Source organism: Falco cherrug, chromosome 13, assembly GCF_023634085.1.
Source record: "Falco cherrug isolate bFalChe1 chromosome 13, bFalChe1.pri, whole genome shotgun sequence".
In the NCBI taxonomy this organism is placed as follows: Eukaryota; Metazoa; Chordata; class Aves; order Falconiformes; family Falconidae; genus Falco; species Falco cherrug.
In genome coordinates, this window is record NC_073709.1 from 27,242,273 (window position 1) to 27,261,098 (window position 18,826).

Genomic DNA, 18,826 nt, shown 5'->3' on the forward strand with positions numbered 1-18,826 from the left:
CACCTATTGATACACCTCAAACAAAGCAAAAGCTCTGTACTCTCTGCAACACACACCACCCACTTTCTAAGCCAGAGGATTTATTAACAAACAATGCTGGGTAGGGGTGGTGTCATCTGACCTTTATAACCAGCAGTGATTGCCACTGATCAGGACAACCTCGTTCAGCTGTTGGGTGGGTTGGGCAATGTCAGGAAGGATGTCCTGGGTGTTTTTTTCAGGTTATAAAAAGGTAGAGAATGATGTGAGAAAGCTGTTTTGTTGTAAGTGAAGAGACTGGGTTTTTTTTAGAAGGTAGGGTCAGAAGAACCAGCAGTTCCTATCTGTAACAGCTTGCTAGCTCTAAAAGCTTGTTTCCAAACCTGTGTGCTAGGGAGGGAAAGGGTAGGTTATACACTCTAGACCAGCCTGTATTGCTAAAGTGACTAAATAACATTCTTTATGAGAAGCAGATGACACTTGGACAGGAGCAGGGAAATCAAAGCTAGGTAAGGGACGATTCAGGTATCAGTACAGATACAGGTATCTGTCTGCTGTTGGAATAACCCTGATGGGGCTAGCAGTTGTAGTAATTCTGTTCACATCTTAATTTTCCTGTTTCCAAGGTAGCTTGGACTCCTTTCTGTTTTCTCCACTCCAGTAGACAATTCATCATCTATAGCTTCTAGATCTTGCTGGGTGAAGTCCTTACCTGGCCAGGCATTTCTAATGAAACTTGTTTTCTTTCTCTAAATTGCTTATCCCACCTCCTCTGCGACCGATCGCTCATCTCTCTGTAGCTGTCCTCACTGTATCAGCAATTCACTTCTGCTTGCATGTTTGTGGTGTTTCCCTAACGCAAGTCTCTATACCTCTTACCAAACCTGTTGGTACTTTTCAAAAAAAGTTCTGGATTTTGATATGTTGCCATTTTTTCCCATGTGTTTATGCTTCCAGCACCTGCTCCTATGCTATGCATTTGCTAACTGTTGTTAATGAGGGCGTCTTTGTTTGCCAGCAGTGGCAGCTCATATTCTGCTTGAATCTCTGTCCCTGTTTCTTCTCAACTAACTTTTAATAATCCTGAAATGTAAACGGAGAGTTTGGTTTGGAAAAATAAAGGCACCTTCTTTTCATTTTGTACCTCGAGTTATAAAATATGATTTGTGTCGAATATAAGGTAGTAATATAGTTTTTGTGTTCAGATCCTTGAGATGAGTGTCAAATGCGAATTGTAAGATGCTGAGGGCCAGACTTTAAATTGTTGTGAATTGCCTGCAAATCATCCCAAGGGTACAGGCTACGGAACGCGCCCTGCCGCAGCAGAGGACTGACACGGTGCTGTCCCGAGCCCCGTCCCCGACCTGCCTTCCCACCTTGCAGACACTGGCTAAGGGAACTACTGTCCTGGTTTCAAAGTGCATGTTTCCAGCGGAATTCTTATAGATGGAGGAAACTTACTACTAGGAGCCTGTCTTAGATTGTCATGTTTTTCTACCTTCCTAGAGCTCAGGCGGCCTCTCACCCTCCAGCTAGAAAACAGAGTCAGTTCTTTCTTGTAGGTTACATCTTTCCCCCAAAGCATTCTCTGTCTTCAATTGCAATAGCTTTCTTTGTGACTGCATGTTTTAATCTTTTCCTTAAAATGATTCATGTAACAAAGCAAAGCAGACATTAATAGCTTCTACAAAGGGGGAGATTAACTAATTTATTTATTTTTTTAGGAAGTGTTACAGAAGCATATGTATGTTCTTTCCCTACCCTGAACAGACTAAATAATGAAAAGGGAAGTCCTGTGAGAAGAGTTTAAATATTTCACTCATTTTCATGCTTTCTGAACATTTTCTATTCAAACAACTGTTTTAATGAAACCAGCAAGCACACCATTTCATGATTCCATGACGAGTCTTGCACCAACGTAACCTACGGAGTAAGGATGACACTTCATAAACAATATTTATGCATTCATTACAGTAAAGCAGTGTCTACCTCTTGGCAGGGCTACAGCTAAGATAATCATGTAGTATCAGGGAAGACCCAGCGTCTGCTCTGGAGATGTCTCCCCAGGAAAGGTGGGTGCCTTGGGCTGCCCTTCTCCTGAAGCAGAATATTGCTGTAGTTCTGAATTTGAGTGGCTAATTACAGGAGAGGTTTGGCTGGTATCACACCTTGCCTTGGTCTTAGTTAAATGCTTCGACTAAATTGTGCTTCCATAGCCTCCACTCACTGCCAGGTGATTGCACAATATTCTGTCCTTAATTTGAGGTATAAATTAAATATCTTTAAGTTGCTGAGCATCTACTGTAATGTGCGGACTGCATTTTCTCATTCGTTCTACATGTGAACTGAACAAACCTGGCTTGGACTCAAGGGAAATTTGGCATGGGGCAGTGGCCTCCTGGCCTCTAGGACTTTCACAAGAATGTGATCCCACATTTTATGTGGCTATGTACTGGTGAATGGAATGTTTAAATAAATAGCAAATTGAGTTACTTAACCCTGAATCAACAAATATAGTGTCCCAAAAGGGATTCCCCAAAATTTATAGCCGTATCTTGCTGAAGATTCATATTCAACTGATTTCAGGAGGCTCAGAGTTGAAGACTGGTAAGATGGCAGGCAAATTCCTAGCAAATTCATAAAGCAGGGCATATTGCTCTCACTGCATGAAACCTTTAGGAAGCTTTGATCCAAGGCAGCTCCACCTGGACAGCTTTATATATGTGTGTATATATATATATATATGTGCTTATAATAAGAGCCTCTACTTGTGGCTGCAGCCTTCAGAGAATTCTCTCTCTCTTTTCTACAATAAGAAATGGGATTTTTAACAATCAAACATAACCTTTCCTCCATGCAGCAGGTTGGTTCGTTAGCAATGGATTAGTCACAGCTTTTAAAAAAAAACCCACAAAGGTTCTATTGAAACATTTGGTCTATTTGAAAAAAAAAAAAAAAAAAAAAAAAAAGTGGGGCAGGGGGAACCCAGAAAGCAAATTTGGGGAAGAACCACATCTCACAATAAATTTCTGCTATAATGTAACCATGTAAAATATTGCTCAGTCTTTGTTCTTCATATCACAGTGAATCAATCTGTATATCATGGACAAGGTCTCCTATCAGTTTCTTCAGCTGCCTACCTATTTTTGAAACAAAAGGCCAAGCTGTTTCTGACTGAGGAATATGAACCTTATCCCACTGGAAATTTTGCAAAGGTCATCTGGTTTTCTTTGAGTCTTAAAAAAAAGTATTCTAAAAGGTACTTTCCTTTCTGTGATTTAAGTCATGACCATTTATCATCATGCCAAGCCAGTTTGTCTTTTAAAAGAAGCTTTCCAGAAAAAAAGGATGACTTCTGAATTAGGACACAAAGAACTTTTCTTGCTGCCAAAATCAGCCACAAGGCAGTTCAAATGCCACCCGCTCCATGGTGTGCCCCTGCCCAGCTGTCACTCAGTATGCAGATCTAACTGGAACACATCATGAAAATAAAATTTCTGGAAAAACTGACAATTTTCATAGGAAGAAACAAATTTAAATATTTCAATTTGCTGGACCGGAGCTGAAACATTCCAGTTTCTATCATTAGGTTGAACCTCAGTTCCCGTGAAATGCTGTTTCTCACTCCCAATGAAAAAAGATGGGGGCAGGGTGTTGACTGCTGAGTTTTCCAATGAAAAATGAGAGTTTACATTGCAAAGCAAATATTTCTATTGACTTGAAACAAAAGTTCATTAAATGTTTATCAGATGGTAACCTAGCTGGATCTTGTAATGTGGCAGTAGCTGCTTCATGGCTGGAAGAGGAATTAAAAGGCTTTGGTCTATAGTGTTGTGATCCAAAGCAGCAATTACAGCGCACCACCTGCTTAAGCATCCGAGGCAAATCTCTTACGCTGTAGTCCAGGCACAAAGGAGAATGTATAAACAAACAAAAGCCACATTTTGGTCAACTTAAGATGACATTTTTGCTCCTGGGTATTGCAAACCTTTCACAGGTCCCCAGGAAAATGCATGCTATGTTTGTAACAAATCTTACCACCACCACAATACCACCTGCATGTTTAAGAAACATCTATCCCATGGCTGTTACCATTTCACAAGGTACCTTACCCTGCCACTGCTCTTTCCCTTTCTCTGTTAAAGACCTCTTATTCTTGTTTGTTATACTCTCGTATAGCCTTCTGCCTTGCCCTTCAATTTTTCTTTCTTAAAACTTGCGCAACAATCCCGCACAGTTTGAACTTGTTACCTCTTTCTGGTTGAAAGGACTTATTAAGAATTACTCCAGATTATGTCAACCAACTTTAACAAAAATGTCTTTTGATTTCGTATCGGTTCAGATGCTGACTGGTGCTCATGGGTTTTTTCCCCTTATTGCATTTGACATAAATATCCACACTGTGATCCTTGCCAGCGTTTGTTTTCCCTTTTGTACAAAATGAAGAATACAATAATTTTGCCAGTAGATTTTGTGATCAGCAAAGTATTTGCACAGCCTAGTTGTACTTTTCTAAACAAAAGAGGTGGGGCTTGAATGATTCAGGGAGCCCATTACACCCTCCTAGCTCTCCTGCAGTCTCAAATGCAGTCAGCTAGATGGCCTGGGTCCTACCTGGAGGGCCACCACCCAGAGGACAGGTTGCATGGTGCACAGACGTGCTTTTCCTTGAATATTTATTTCACACAGGACTCAGAGCTTCCCACCACGGCTCAATGAAAAAATCACCAGGCCTACGAGTTCCCTCCTAGTACACAGACATAAAATATGTCCTTTGGCAGAGACAACAATTTCTTTTCCCACAGAAAAGGGGGGAAAAGATTTTTTCATTGCCGTACTGGGGCACACGCTGCTCTCGAGGGAAGCGCTCTGGAGCAAGGCGGGTGTGATGCAATGTTTACCACCACGTTAATAAATGACAATCAGCAAATGCTGTGATGGAGTGAAATATCGCAATTAAGCCAGAGTGCAAGTGAAGGGTCATGATGTGCCTCTGGGCCCCATCAGAGCCAGGGTGAGCAGCTGCGGTGGCTGAGCAGGAGCAGCGTGAGCTTTGCACCTCCAGCGCAAGCCCATGTGTTTCGGAGGTGGGCGGCTACTGGAGACAGTGCGATCCCCAGCGCTTGCTACACCTGCTTTAAAGATGCATCTGGGTCCGCACCTGCTGCTGCTAAGTATGAGAAGCCGTGGTGCTGGGTGAGCTGCTGGCCATCTTTGACCTTCCCCTGCTCCGTGCTAGCTGTGCGGATGGCAGGAGCTGACCCGGCAGTTCTCCGGTCTGTGTTCCTAGGACTTTGAGTGTGCCGAGGCAGCGGTGGAGAGAAAGCAAACTGTATCTGCATGTCCTTATCTCTCCAGAAAAGCACTAAACCTTACATGAAAGCCAGGCCATCCTCCTCGCTATTTAGCTGTGTTGCATTTGGCTTTGAGGGCACCTGCAGCTTGCAGGGTACCCAGGAGAAAATCTTCTGGTAAGGGAAGGCAGAGGCTTCTGGTTCAAAACATCATGCAGCCAGCCAGGTTTGGGGCACGGGTGAGATACAGATTATTAAGTGTCTTGAGGAGGAAGGAAATCTTAAGAAACAAATTGGCCACTAGCCCTAAGATGGCCCGGTTTTGCTGCCCTTTTTCCAGGACATGTGGCAAAACCACAGTCTTGGCTCTGCTAGTCTTACCTAGAGCTGGGTCCAAAGGCAGCCTTCTATTTTGAGGACACTTGTTCAAGCTTTTGCAGTGGAATGTTTTGCAAAGCGCAGTGAGAAGATGGAGGTCTGTCTTGCAGAGCAGATTCCATGCAGTTAGCACAGTCATCCTCATCTAATTGACGAATAGCAGCAGCTTATAAAACAATAGCATATTGCAGCTAGAGGAGTTGCATTTGAAAATGCGGTACTTGCCAGATTCCTGCATTTGGTACAAGAAAGATTTTCTGTCCTTTGAACATAACGTCATGGTCCGTGGTAACCCAGCAGGAACTACGGTGACTTATCACCGGACTGTTGAACCTGAAAGGGACTCTTTTCCACCCACCCATGAAAACAGATTTAATTTATCTGGACCAAGCTGCACACTTTGCCTTCCATTGATAGAAAATAAAAACCGTAAATTAATCTTTCCTTTTTTTTGTGGAGAGCATAATATTTTTTGTAGGGATTAAACTCTCTGAAACTAAGACAGCCATGTTCCTATCTTATAGGTCTCTTTAGTACTTAGCATCATGATTCCCCAACTCTAGCACAATGCAATTAACAACCTGGTATGACGAACTGTCTTCCTGAGATATACACAACAGAACTTCAAATGAAAATAAACCCCGACTTCCCTAAACTTCAACCTCAGAAGTCTGGGGGAAAACAGATGATTTTTACAGATGATCTTAAAGAGGTCCTTTTCCCAGCCTGTGTAAAAAAAAAAAAATAAATTAAAAAAATGTAGTATAGTGTTACTGTTCATCATGTTTAAAAGACTTTTATTTACCATCTCAAGCCTTTTCCTTGGACTGAATTTTTTCCTGCAGGCCAGGTCTCTGGACTCTTCAGCCCACCTAGATCTTGCTGCTTTGGCAAAGCAGCCCCTCCTGCGGCTAACACAACTAGTCATCCACCCTGGTGAGCCAAAGTTCACTTGGGGATCTAGCAGCAGTTCCCCGGTTTTAGAAAAGTCACTGCAACCCTTTTTGTGTTTGATATCTTCATCCGTCATCTTGCAAACTTAGACTCAAGTCAGGCTATGACTGTGGTAGGCCATTGACGGCTGCTGGGGAGCAGTGCACGGGAAATAAGCAGTTACATGTGTTTTCCTTCTGGCTTTCTCAACAAATTTCAAACAGAGGCACTTAAAAGTATATCCAGTTGGATGAGCCAGCAGCCCTCCGTGAGCAGCGCTGTCAGCATGCACCGACAGCAGGATGGGGCTGGCCGCTGCCTGCAGGCAGCGCGGGCAGCAGCGTGTCAGAGAGGGGTTAGTCCTGAGCACAATGGCCACTGAAGTCACACGCTGAGAATTTTGTTTATAAAGTGAATTCCGTAGGTACAAGTCATCAGGAGAAGAAAAAACCCCACGGACAATATTATATAATCCAGATAAATCTACTAATAGGGGATTTTCCAGTGGAAGAAACCTTACATCATGCTTAAGCAAGTAAAAATAAACCTGGCGCTTGCATTTGTTCTAAACACAAGAAGAGTCTTGATGAACTACTAGTTAGATTTTTTGGCTAATTATTAGTCATGCTGAGCATTGTGATGTTGCTTGCAAATTTATTCCATAACTGCATCCTAACCTCAAGATTAAAGTAGCATAGGCTTTCAAAATCAGTTTCTTTGTAAAACTCACTGTTTCCAGAGAACTACACACTTTCCTAATTACTGCTGATGTTTTAGCCATTATTGAACCTCTTATGACCTTCTTCAGAGAAGAAAATAACACTGGCATTTGAAAACAAACAAGTTACTTGTGACATAAATCAAAAAGTAAGGTTTGTATAGCAACCCCCCCATATGCCAAATACATTTGAAAAGCTTTCTTACAGTTGGAAAAACAATCGCTTTTTCACTGTATTTTGCATCTGAATATCACTAGTGAAAGCAGATGTGGGTTTGTGTTTATGGCCTGCTTTATTTAAATAGTCCAGAAAACCCCAAAATTATGCATCCTGTTTATGACAGATTAAAAAAAAAATAAATGTAAATGTGGAAAAGGATCCACAGTTTGGCTGAAGAGGTATACCATGGCTTTAAGAACAAAGAGGCAAAACCAGGTCTGTTGCCTGGAAACAAAACCTTTCTTTTTGGAGGAAAAAATAAAAGATCTGTATCACAAGCCTCTGTTACATTTGATAAAAATGGCATATTCAAGCAGACCAGGTGATTCTGGTGACTCCCAGCGTGCCACTGTTTATCCACACGATGCATGACGAGGTGTTCACAACTTTCCTTTGCTGAACAGTAGGCTTATCCGGAGAGAGAAGTGTGTTTGGGTTTGGCAAAGCCTCACCGGCTCCTTTTTTACCAAACCTTACAGTTAGGTCCATCGGAGCAAACCCAAGTTAGCAGCAGAGAGGTGTTATTTGGATGCAAATGGAAGTCTTCAGAACTTCTGCTCCACGGACAGCCAAACCCAAGATGGTTGTATGTGCTGATCTTACACCCAAGATAAGTTACAACAGCTTCAGACCAACTCCGTACGAGTCCCAGAGGGCAAGATAAGAATGAGGGAAGTGCAGATGTTCCTTCTCCTTCACACATCTTTTGCTGGGGGTGGACAGTGGATCATATAGAAATTGGCCGGTACCCACTGCAGCTGTCTAAGTTTGGCCATTGCCTTTCCCTCCACCCCCACCTCCTCCTCTTTCCAAGTAGCAAATGGAGCATCTCAGGGAAACGGCTGACCTGCAAAGTCCACGTCAGGTACAGGGGTTTCCTACAGGGTCTGATCATTCCTATACCTCCTTCACCTTTGCCAAAGGCATTTGCCAAAGGCAATAATTCCTGTCACATGTGAATTCCTCTTCCTACGCTGAGTTTTGGCATCGCTAGCCTCTTAACCACTTCTTTCAGCTGTGAGAATCAGCACAGCTTCTGTAATCCTCAGACTTGCTCCAGGTTTCTTGAAAAAGCGGGCTGCTGTTGGAATTGCTACTTCCAAGCAAACAGAGGTAGCAAAGCCTACCCACTGAGTCCACCCTAGATGCTAGACTAGCTTAGAAATGGAAATAGCAAATTTGATCGCATCATGCTCCTGTCAGGTCCCAGCTGGCAGCAAGGTGGACAGAACGCAGCTGTAGGGTTCTTCACCAACACACCGTCTCAGCACCCCTAAGCAGAAACCTGGTGAAGCCACACCGGCTGGCAGACTTCCTTGGAGGAAGACACCTTCCACGCATTGAGACTGAGGCAACCAAAGAGCTTTGAGCAAACAGACCTTCTCTGAAGGAGCTGAATGCAGCTGCAACTGCCTCTGCAGTTTCCTAGGGTACCTAAATGAGTGTTGAAACTCTTTTCTTGGCTACACTTTGCCAGTGGACTCCGCTTCCAGGTGAACTGGTCCACTATAAGTAAAAAGCTGGCAGTCCCTATATAACTTACCTGGTTTAAGCTGCTGGCAAGAGAGGTCTCATCCCAGCTGGACTTCCTCTCAGTGTAAGGTCTGAGCATGATTTTTCCTTCCTCTTCTATCAAAGGTATAGGTAGAGATGCTGGTATAGGTAGAGGCAGTGTGGATGCACTGATGTAAAGAGTAAACACTGGTCTGTAGCCTCTGTTAGTTGATGTTAGGCATAAGAAGACAAGAAGCTTTCAATTATTTTTTGTTAAACCCAGCCTGTGTCCGTTGAGCTACCCCTTAGAAAAAACACATTAACATGTAAGCTCTTCAAGTATCAAATGGAAATACTGACACGATAAACACTGTGCCACTCACTGCATTTTTTTTTTTTCCAGAGCAGAACTGGCCTTTAATATCACCTTGCTTTGGCAGATTTTCAAGCAAGCAGAAGAGAGTGTTAAGGGCCTCCACTGAGACTCCTCTGACACCAAGCTGTGGAGAGGTCCATTCCAAGCTGAAGGGCATCCCACCATGGGTCATAATGCAAGAGTCAAATTAAAAAAAAACAGCCACTTAAAAGTAAGTGGTTCAATGGGGACATTTGGTTTTGGAACTGTGAACTGCATAATTTAAAAAATAACCTTGTACTTTGGAGCCTAGCACTGACAACCAATGTATAATATCCCACCAGCAGAATATGAAAGGAAAAATTCTGTCTTGGATGGAATGTGTGGGAAGTTTATGCCTCTGAATTTGCCTCTGAATCTTGAATATTCATTCCCTCTGACCTTTCTACATCGTGCATGTTCCAGAATCTGGAATCTGATTCCACATCAATCTAACTTTGAATAAAAAAATGGTTTTGATAGTTTTGTAAAGTAGGAATATTAACTTGCAGTTTGGATTTTCTTCATAAAAGTATTCACACGTTCTTTTTTCATGCTGACCTTTGGCTCTCAGCAATGATGCCAATAACCTTTCTGCCAACATACTGATGCAAAAGGGGAAAAAGTGTGTGTGTGGGTGCAATACTACTGTCCTAGCAATTGGATCCAGCTGGCCTCCTCAAATACATTCAACCGGGGCAGGGGGGGGTGGAAGACAAAACCCAACTTAAATATAAAAGACGTGATTTCCAAAGGTTTTGTGCACTGACAGCTTTTATGCATTTGAACTAAGTGTTCTGCATGTTTGGAAATCAGTCCCAGGAGTAGAATTATTCTGTGCCAATAATATTACAGGACAGCCATTCTTGATTCCCTGGTTCACCCCCTCACATTTTTCATGTTATCTTAAAGTTCTTTTAGGCTGGAATATAAAGGTTATTTTTTTGTACCTTTCTTTCATAAGCCTTTCTTCCCTACTACACCCCTTCTCTGTTCCCATCTGTTTTTTCCCCATGTGTGTTTCAGCCATTGTTCTGATACTTGTGGGGAAACTAAAATCCTGAAGTCATGGGGTCCTGGATTTCACAATACATAAATGAAATTACTCTGTGTCTTAGACTAATTTTTTTTTTTTTTTTTTTTTTTTTGATACCCAGTGTGGTGGTTCTTGTCGTGGCAAAGACCTGTATTATCTTAGTTGAGAGCACCAAGCTCATTTCATATGTCTTATGCATGAGGTCAGCCATCACTGGGTTCTCTTTTGAGGTTCTCTTTTGTTGAGCTGGTCTTCTAGATGTGAAAACTTTCCTTATCTGTCACCACTTACCAGAACTCCTCTCTGAAGCATCCAGCAGCATCGTTTCTGTCTTGGCATGGGGCAGCAAGCACCGCCTGAGAGCTAAATCTGGGCAGAGAAAATAAGATACAAAATGAAGCATGTTTCTGCTGACTCAGATAGTAGCAGCAGGCAACCTAGGAGTTTCTAGCCCTGCTGCACGCCCTATGGTTCTGTTTGAGGTGGGTTTGTATGTAAGAAGGAGCTAGGAACATGGCCAAAGTTGGGTGCAGTCGGAGGGACTCTGGGTTTACAGAAGGGAGAAGCAGGCAGAAATTGTCTTTCCCAGTACAGCTGCAAGACTGCCACCCTAAGGCCAGAGGGATGCACAAGAGCATCATCTTCCTTCCTCCAAAGGCTCGCATGGTTACCAAGCATGCCTTGGTTTCAGTAGGATCATGGGTCTGTCCAGCTTCTGCATTCATTCATGCAGCAACCTGCCTTACCTTTGCACTTTAGCAGAATGGTACTTCATTTCCCAGAAAGGTCAAAAGGCTGCGCACACACCTGGGCGGAACGGAGCGAGAGGGAGCCCGTGCTCAAAATCAGCATCACGAAGCGGTTGGAAAGGGCTCGTGGGCCGTGGGGCTGCACCTCCCACCCATGCCCCTCTGCTTCACCCTGCACAGGTCACCTGCACCCCAGGGAGGGCTGTGGTGGGGAAACACACCCGCAGGTGAGCGGTGGCGGGGGAGAAGGTGGCAGTGGCATTCAAAGAGGATCTAAGAGGTGCAGAAGGACAGCACTCTCCACCTGGCAATGTGCTCCAAGGCCTTACTGAGTGCCCAGAATTTGGGTTCAGCAATATTGCCAATCCTTAGCTTTGAAAAAATACTTGGGTAAGTATTGGAAAGGCAATGAGATTGAGTTAAAGACATCATATGGAAAGACAATAAATTATGTTTTAAATTTTATTTGCCTTTTGATGTTGCCTCAGGCACAGCTCATTTCACAGGCTTCGCTTTACAGCTCTAAGGGTTTTCTCATCAGTTTTCTAGGATCTTTAAGTAAAAAAAAAAGCATAAAACTATTGAGCAACAACAGAAAGAATCCCAAGCCACATCCTCAAAGGACGAGTCACGTGAGTTGACCCTGGTGACTTTAAAAAAGACAAAGGCCAGAAAGCTCAGCTCTTCCTGCTTGCATGTTCTCAGGTCTTGGCTGAAAACAAAGGATTTGCTGTGTAAAAAGCTGCAGTGATGCCACTGGGACCGATGCCACTGGGACCAGTTGGGTGAGGAGTGCCTTTGGAGCCTCCTGCCCAGCTCATCATGTCCATCCGCCATCGTTCATTGCCTCCATGCAGCTCAGGGATGAACGCGGTGCTGGTGGGACACACAGCTTGGGCAGGGCAGGGACCTGCCCCTCCGGGCGAGCCCTGGCGAAGGGGGAAGCACAGACATGTCACCTCGTACTTAGAGCTGGGCATGGAGGGTCTACCTGGTTGCATTGCTAGGGATGCTTTTTGTCAAATTTCTGTTGAAGGAGAAAAATTGCTTCCCAAGCTTTGATTTTAGGTCTCTTTTGACATTCGCTGAAGACAAATGGTATTCTTCCATGGACTTTGGCCATAAACTTTAGTTGCTTCATAGCACGCTAGTCACTGTTAACGGTTTGTTTCGTAGGCATGAAGGGGCCACGCTCTTTGCCAGACCCCAACTTAGTACTTTCTGTACGTGCCATTCTGTTCTGCGCAGGCTTCACCAAAACTGAAATCTGACTTTTTAGTGTTATATAAAGCTTTTCTTAACTGAACTCCTGTTCAGAGCCCTGCTTCCTAAAAGGGTGCGGAAAGAATGAAGGTAAAATTATTTCAGCAGTGAGATGACAGGAGGGATCTTCTCTTCAATTTTCATTTAGTATAAATTACTTTCACTGCAGGGGTCTCATCAAACCATTATTTTGGATGACTGCAGTCTGTATTTTACTTCTCACACCAGAGATATTATTTTCTTTCTCATTTTGCTTTCTCTTGTGTCAGCCCTTTAACTGAAACACTGAGCAGTTGGAATCTAACTGCAATTTAAAGTAACACTTATCTGTGCTGCTGTTCACACTGTACGAGGTAATTTCGAACGGTCAGAGCAGCTGGGTTCCATTACAGAAATGCAGGGAACTCAAAATAGACTTTGTAAATATGTTTTTTGAGGAATTCAGGCAGCTGCCTTCAACACCCCTGGGCCTTATTGTTTCAGAGAGCTTCAGTATCAGCTGAGGTCAGAAATTACTAAATGGCTCTCCCTTCTCCCCCAGAAAAGAGACTTCCTTTGGATGGACATTAAGAAATAGTCAGAACAGACATATTTCTGCTTTTGCATTTTAATAAGTTTTATTGCAATAAGTACTAAATCAAGAAAGCTCTCTTCCATATGTGTTCAAGAACCATTTCCACCCTTTTTTTCCTACACATATGACATTTGTTTTACAATGCTGCAGTTTACAAATCAAATAGTTTCTCACAGAGATAGTATGTTTTTATTCCATTTGTCCTGTTTCAAATAGTCCAAACCTCTGTGGCTTTGTCATTAAAAGTCCAATTGGCAGATATATATGGAAACTTTATGTTTTCCAGCTGGGCGACTACCAGTTACACATACTCATTATTCGTATTATCATTATTGTAACTGTGGAGGATAATTTTGTGTGGCTTACAGAGTCAATATTCAGTGACCTACAGCAGATATTGTCCTGAAATCGTTGGAACTGAACTCTTCTTAAGGTCTGAGGACATTTAGATATAGATCTGAGCCTCATGACTTGACCTTTCCTTTAGGATAAAACTAATGACAACCCTGACCCCGATTTCTGGAACTTGCTAGTAATTTTGGACACTTTGCCTTAGGAAGAAATTTCCTCAGTTTGGAATATCTTGTTGTTGAGAAGGGATGGCTGGGGTTTGTTTCTCCCATAGCAGTTTTGCCCACCTGTAATTTTATTGGCTGCGTTGGAATTATTTTTAACGTACTCCATCGGCACAGCAGGGGTAGGATCTCAGCCCTAGTGTGAATGGTTTAAATCAGAGTGTTATTTCGGTGGGGTTTTCAATTGCTTGAAAAATTCTAAATCCCCAAAGCTTTCTTTTCCCCTCTTGCTGTAATTGTAAATGACCACACAAAGAGTACGCACTTCTGGACAGAAATTTTGTATGCCGTACTATAAATCACTGAATGAACAAGTATGTCAGAGAGGATGAGCAGACTCTAAACTGTAACCATCCTGGTGGGTGGTACCATTATACTAGGCTAATTTATTGTAAAGCTTCTGCTGACATGAGCATATTTCTGTTGTCTGACATGGAGTAGTTTATGAAGGATGCCAGAACTCTTCCATTAAGTCACTTCCGTAGTATTCATATCACGACCCCATGTTATATGAAAAACATGATTGTGCAATTTGTAAGGCATAAAAGCCTTAAGACTCCTGGATATGTAGCTATTTTTTACTTTTTTTTTATTTATTATTGTAGAAAGAAAGGAGATTGATGAATGGACACTTAGAGACATTTTTATTACTGGGATAGTAAAAGCAACACCAAGCACCACGAGACAAAGCAAAAGTAAGCTCTTCCCTCCCATGTGTATATAGGCCCTATTTCCATAGGCTTTTGTGGAGTGAAAATGCTTGGCTGGAATGAGATCCCATGCAGAAGCAAATTGGGTGGATACAGATGGATTTTTCCCTTGATTTGCAATCAGGGAGGCAAGCAGATACATCCAGCTGTTCTCATTTCCCCCAGGAAATATGGTCATCCAAGCTGAGAATATTGCCTTTCTAGATATCTCAGGGCAAAAATAAACCCTGCAGAAACAGCGAGGAGCGGACAGAGCCCATCCTCAGCCAGCTGCCACGGCCAGGGGTGGTTCAAGGGGCTTTGCTTGGTCACATTTGCATCCAGTCTGCACACACCTTGACTCTAAAGGACATTTTGAAGAATTCTTGAGGTTAACAATGAGGCTTGCATCACTTTAAACATTTTGCTTCCAGTTCAATGTGTTACCCTCTGTTAGGTCAATCTACTGTGAAGGGTGTTCTCAACCAAGAAAAATGTAAAAGGCACGTTTTTTGATGGAGTTCTTGGCAAATCGTTTGATTACATTCCCTGATACTCAACAGATGTCTGCAACCCACATGGCAAACAGATCCATAGAGGCAGTAGCTTACCATAGCACTTGATACGAAGATGTGATATATAGCATTTAATAGAAATAATCTATTATGTATGCAATGCTCCCACTTTTTCAGGATAGCCAATGACTGGCCAACTTAATTTACATTTTATTTAAAATCTTATAAATGCTTGAAACGCCAATATCAGAGACCTTCGGACTGTGAGGAACCATAATGTGAATAAGACCACTTCTGTTTAAAGATAAATTTGAAAATTAAACCATTGTTCATTGCAAACATACCTTCCAGGCCATAAATGCAACTGTGGAAGTGGAAAGGAAAAATAATCAGAAATAGTTAAGTGTTTTCTGACATTTGAATTCAAAACTGTTTTGGTTTGTAATGGGCATTGCCTTAAGTCAAATTTCTGTATGGTACTCATGAAAATTTCCAGCTGTGAATGGGATTATCAGAGCTCTCCTAGATGTGTGTTCTATTTGCTTTTGTACCTCATGTGCAAGCAGAAGATAGCTGGCTGCTGGCAACTGCTGGCTTTCTTACTAGTGCCCCATTAAAGTTCAAACCGTAATTCTGTCACACAACTGAGTTCTAAAATTTGGCTCACCCTCCTAATGGAAAGCAATATCTTCAGTTCTTATGTGAGTTGCATTTACTAAGATAGGATTAACCATACTTTGTAACCTAATTTTTACAGTCTTTATATAAATATATATATATATTTATATTGACATCTGATACTGAACAACAGCCTCAAGTATAAGGTTTTCCGCATCTATTATCAGAAATAAACCTTAGTATTATTCATTAAAGGCTCTGAGGCTTTATACTAATAACGATCTCTTCACCATGATGTGTCACATCTGCTGCAACCAATGAGCAAAACTGTAGTAAAGGAAACACAGGATCATGTAACCTTCCTGTTTACTCAGGTGTTACTCTGTTCTGTTAAATAAGATCAAGGATGGAAACTGCATTTGAAGATATTCTTATTCTTTTCATTCTGAGGATGTAAAACCTGGTGTGCCTAACTAGAAAAACATTCTTAGGACAGAGATAGAGCCAGACAGAGTGAGTATGAATTATGATAATTGTATCTTCAACATTTTACCTATCCAGTATCGTGACACTTCATTACTGTTATGTCTCCTATGAAGACAGGCTGAAGGAGTTGGGGTTGTTCAGCCTGGAGAAGAGAAGGCTCTGAGGAGATGTTACAGCAGCCTGCCAGTACCTAAAGGAGGTACGAGAAAGCTGGAGAGGGGCTTTTTACAAGGGCATGTCGTGATAGGACAAGAGGGAATGGCTTGAAGCTGAAAGAGGGTAGGTTTAGATTAGATCTAAGGAAGAAATTCTTTGTGATGAGGGTGGTGAGGCACTGGCACAGGTTACCCAGAGAAGCCGTGGGTGCCCCATCCCTGGCAGTGCTCAAGGCCAGGCTGGATGGGGCTTGGACAACCTGGTCTAGTGGAGGATGTCCCTGCCCGTGGCAGCAGGGTTGGAACTAGATGGTCTTTATTGTCACTTCCAACCCAAACCATTCTGTGATTCTATGGTCATTACTATTATTTAGCAGATATAATAAGATGTTCCTTTCTGTGTGAGAGTGGATACCCTTAGCTATGCAATTCCTCTTGAATTTTCATTACTGTTCACATAAGAACTACCCAAACATTGTAGAAAGAGTTCAAAAATATTCAATTGACTTTGGATATCATCCAAAATTTGGGGATGCTTGATTTTTCATGTATTAAGTTTAGAAGTGAAATGTGAATTACCTAAGCATACCTTTTTGTTTATTCCAGTTGAAATGTATTTATACAAAAGAACCAGTGTATTTACATTCATCTACATCTAAACATTTCATGGCCATATGTTTTCAGAAGTCCTTGATATGTTGGTTCATCACACTAAGTAAAACTTGTAGGTTCTGGGTGTGGCATTTAGAGGTTTAGCTGGGTGGAAGGATGTTACCCAGTCCCATTAATTATGTTTATAGTCGTATATGAAGAACTGAGTAACAAAAAAACCCCCTGCTATCTCTCTTTCGGATCTCATAGATGGTATTGCAAGTCCATTTGTTCTGCTGGTGAGACATGCAGTGACATCCCTCCTTGAGCAAAAGAAGACAGCCAACTTCTCACAAGAGTTGCTTGTTTTCTGGGCAACATCTTACTGCTGACTACATTTATTAAAAAGGGTACTTTGTGAAACAAATTCATCACTCTGCCTGTCACAGCCTCATGGAAAAAAAATCTCTGCTTTACACACATTTTGCTTCTTGATTACTTTTTTTTCTTGGGGCTCCAGAATATTGTGAAAGGACAAGACCAGATGTTTGAGGAGTTTGGTCACTACCAGCTGTTGTTCTTGATGCACATTTGAAAAGCACGTACGCATACTAATCAAATATCTTTGCTGGAAGTCCGCAAGGAATTCTTCGTTACTAACACTGTTTCCTTCAAAATATAACAGTCCCTCACGGCATACTATTTAGACTTTTTGTTTTGTAGAGTTTGTAGTATTTGTTTTCATTCCCAGTCTTAGAAAAACTCCAGCTTGACCTTTTTATTGTAGAGTTACTTGTTATACAATATTCTACATCAGTTAAAAATACAGTGGTATAAATTAGGTTCAGAAGGGCAAATAGTTCCTACGTGTTATTTGGATACGTAGCATATGTTTACACCCTATTCATTATCAACAGAGGACTGTAATCACACGCTTGACAGCACTGGCAAAGCTTCATATAAGCATGTAAGTCGTATGTGAGAGACCACCATGTCCTTTTTATGTTCTGCATTAAACAGTGATAATGAAAACTTTCCAGAAGGTACTACTCCATCTCCTGACAGCAGAGCTCTGCCCTGGTGGTATGGGAGTAGCTGTCTTGATCCTGCAATGCTGAAGTCGATGACCAGTTTGATTTCAGAGGAGGCAGCGATGGATCCCATGTTTTCCCATGTTCCTTTGGTTTTAGTAAGGACCAGAGGAGATGGAGCCTTAGGAACAAATCCACAGTTCTCTGTGCAGGATTAATCCCTGACTGACTTGTCAAAGACAAGCCTGCCCCAGAGCTAGAGGGCAAGTCTGAGGTGGCAGCTCTTACTTTATGCAGCATAACGAGAGGAAACAACAAACAGGGAAGCAGCCAGGCTCACTAGGCTCTCTTACATGTGAATTTCTTCCAGGGAAGCAAATATATCAAGCGAGTCACTACCAAGAACTTCCATTTCTACCTGCACTGCACTGCAGACTTTTAGCACGAGATGCCACTTTTCTGGATATATTAATTGTGTTAATGTGTGCCATGGGTGTTTTTTTTCAAAAGGGGATGGTAGGTGATGTGAATGCTGGTGGAGATGATTGATAAAATTTGTAAAGAGCACTGGGACTGCACAAGACAGACCTGTTACAGATCTGTGATGTTACCAACACCATTTTGTTTTTTCTTTTTCCTGACCTCTCTTTCTATCTTCCTTACCTGGAGCAAGGTTACAGGTAGATTATTGCTTTCTAAATGTGAAAAGTTCTGACTTTTCTCCTGGGGTCTACTAGCATCTAATACTTTAGTAAATGCCTCAGAGAGCTCACTCCTTTGATTTCTGTCATCTGGAAGGTTTTCTAAGGGTTTCTGTAAGCATGTGACACTGTGAGAGTCCTTACAATCAAGTCATTTGTCCATTTTGGAGAGGTACTGCATTCATCCATCTTCTTTCAGAGGAAAAAAACCCCATATTTTTTCTGATAGAGAGAGAGAGAGATGAGGAGGCAGATTTGAGCCTGTGTGACCCTGCTGTCACTTTGCTCTATCCCTGCGGGTTACACTGCATTTTGAAGTGGGATCAAAACAGGTATGAAAACACCTGTAAGCTGTTTTTTTGCCCAATTAAATTCAGAATCTAATTCAAAGGTCCTGGCAAAGACCCAACAGCCTCAGCAACTGTCTCTTATC

At 42.1% G+C, this 18,826-nt stretch overlaps 1 long non-coding RNA gene across 1 annotated transcript; it reads left to right on the forward strand.

Annotated features, from left to right (window-relative positions):
- Positions 1-5,181: 5,181 nt before the first annotated feature.
- LOC114014385 (uncharacterized) lies at positions 5,182-9,909 on the forward strand. The gene is made up of 2 exons (XR_003557838.1): positions 5,182-6,080; positions 9,420-9,909. It is a non-coding gene; the product is annotated as an uncharacterized LOC114014385 (long non-coding RNA).
- Positions 9,910-18,826: the final 8,917 nt, after the last annotated feature.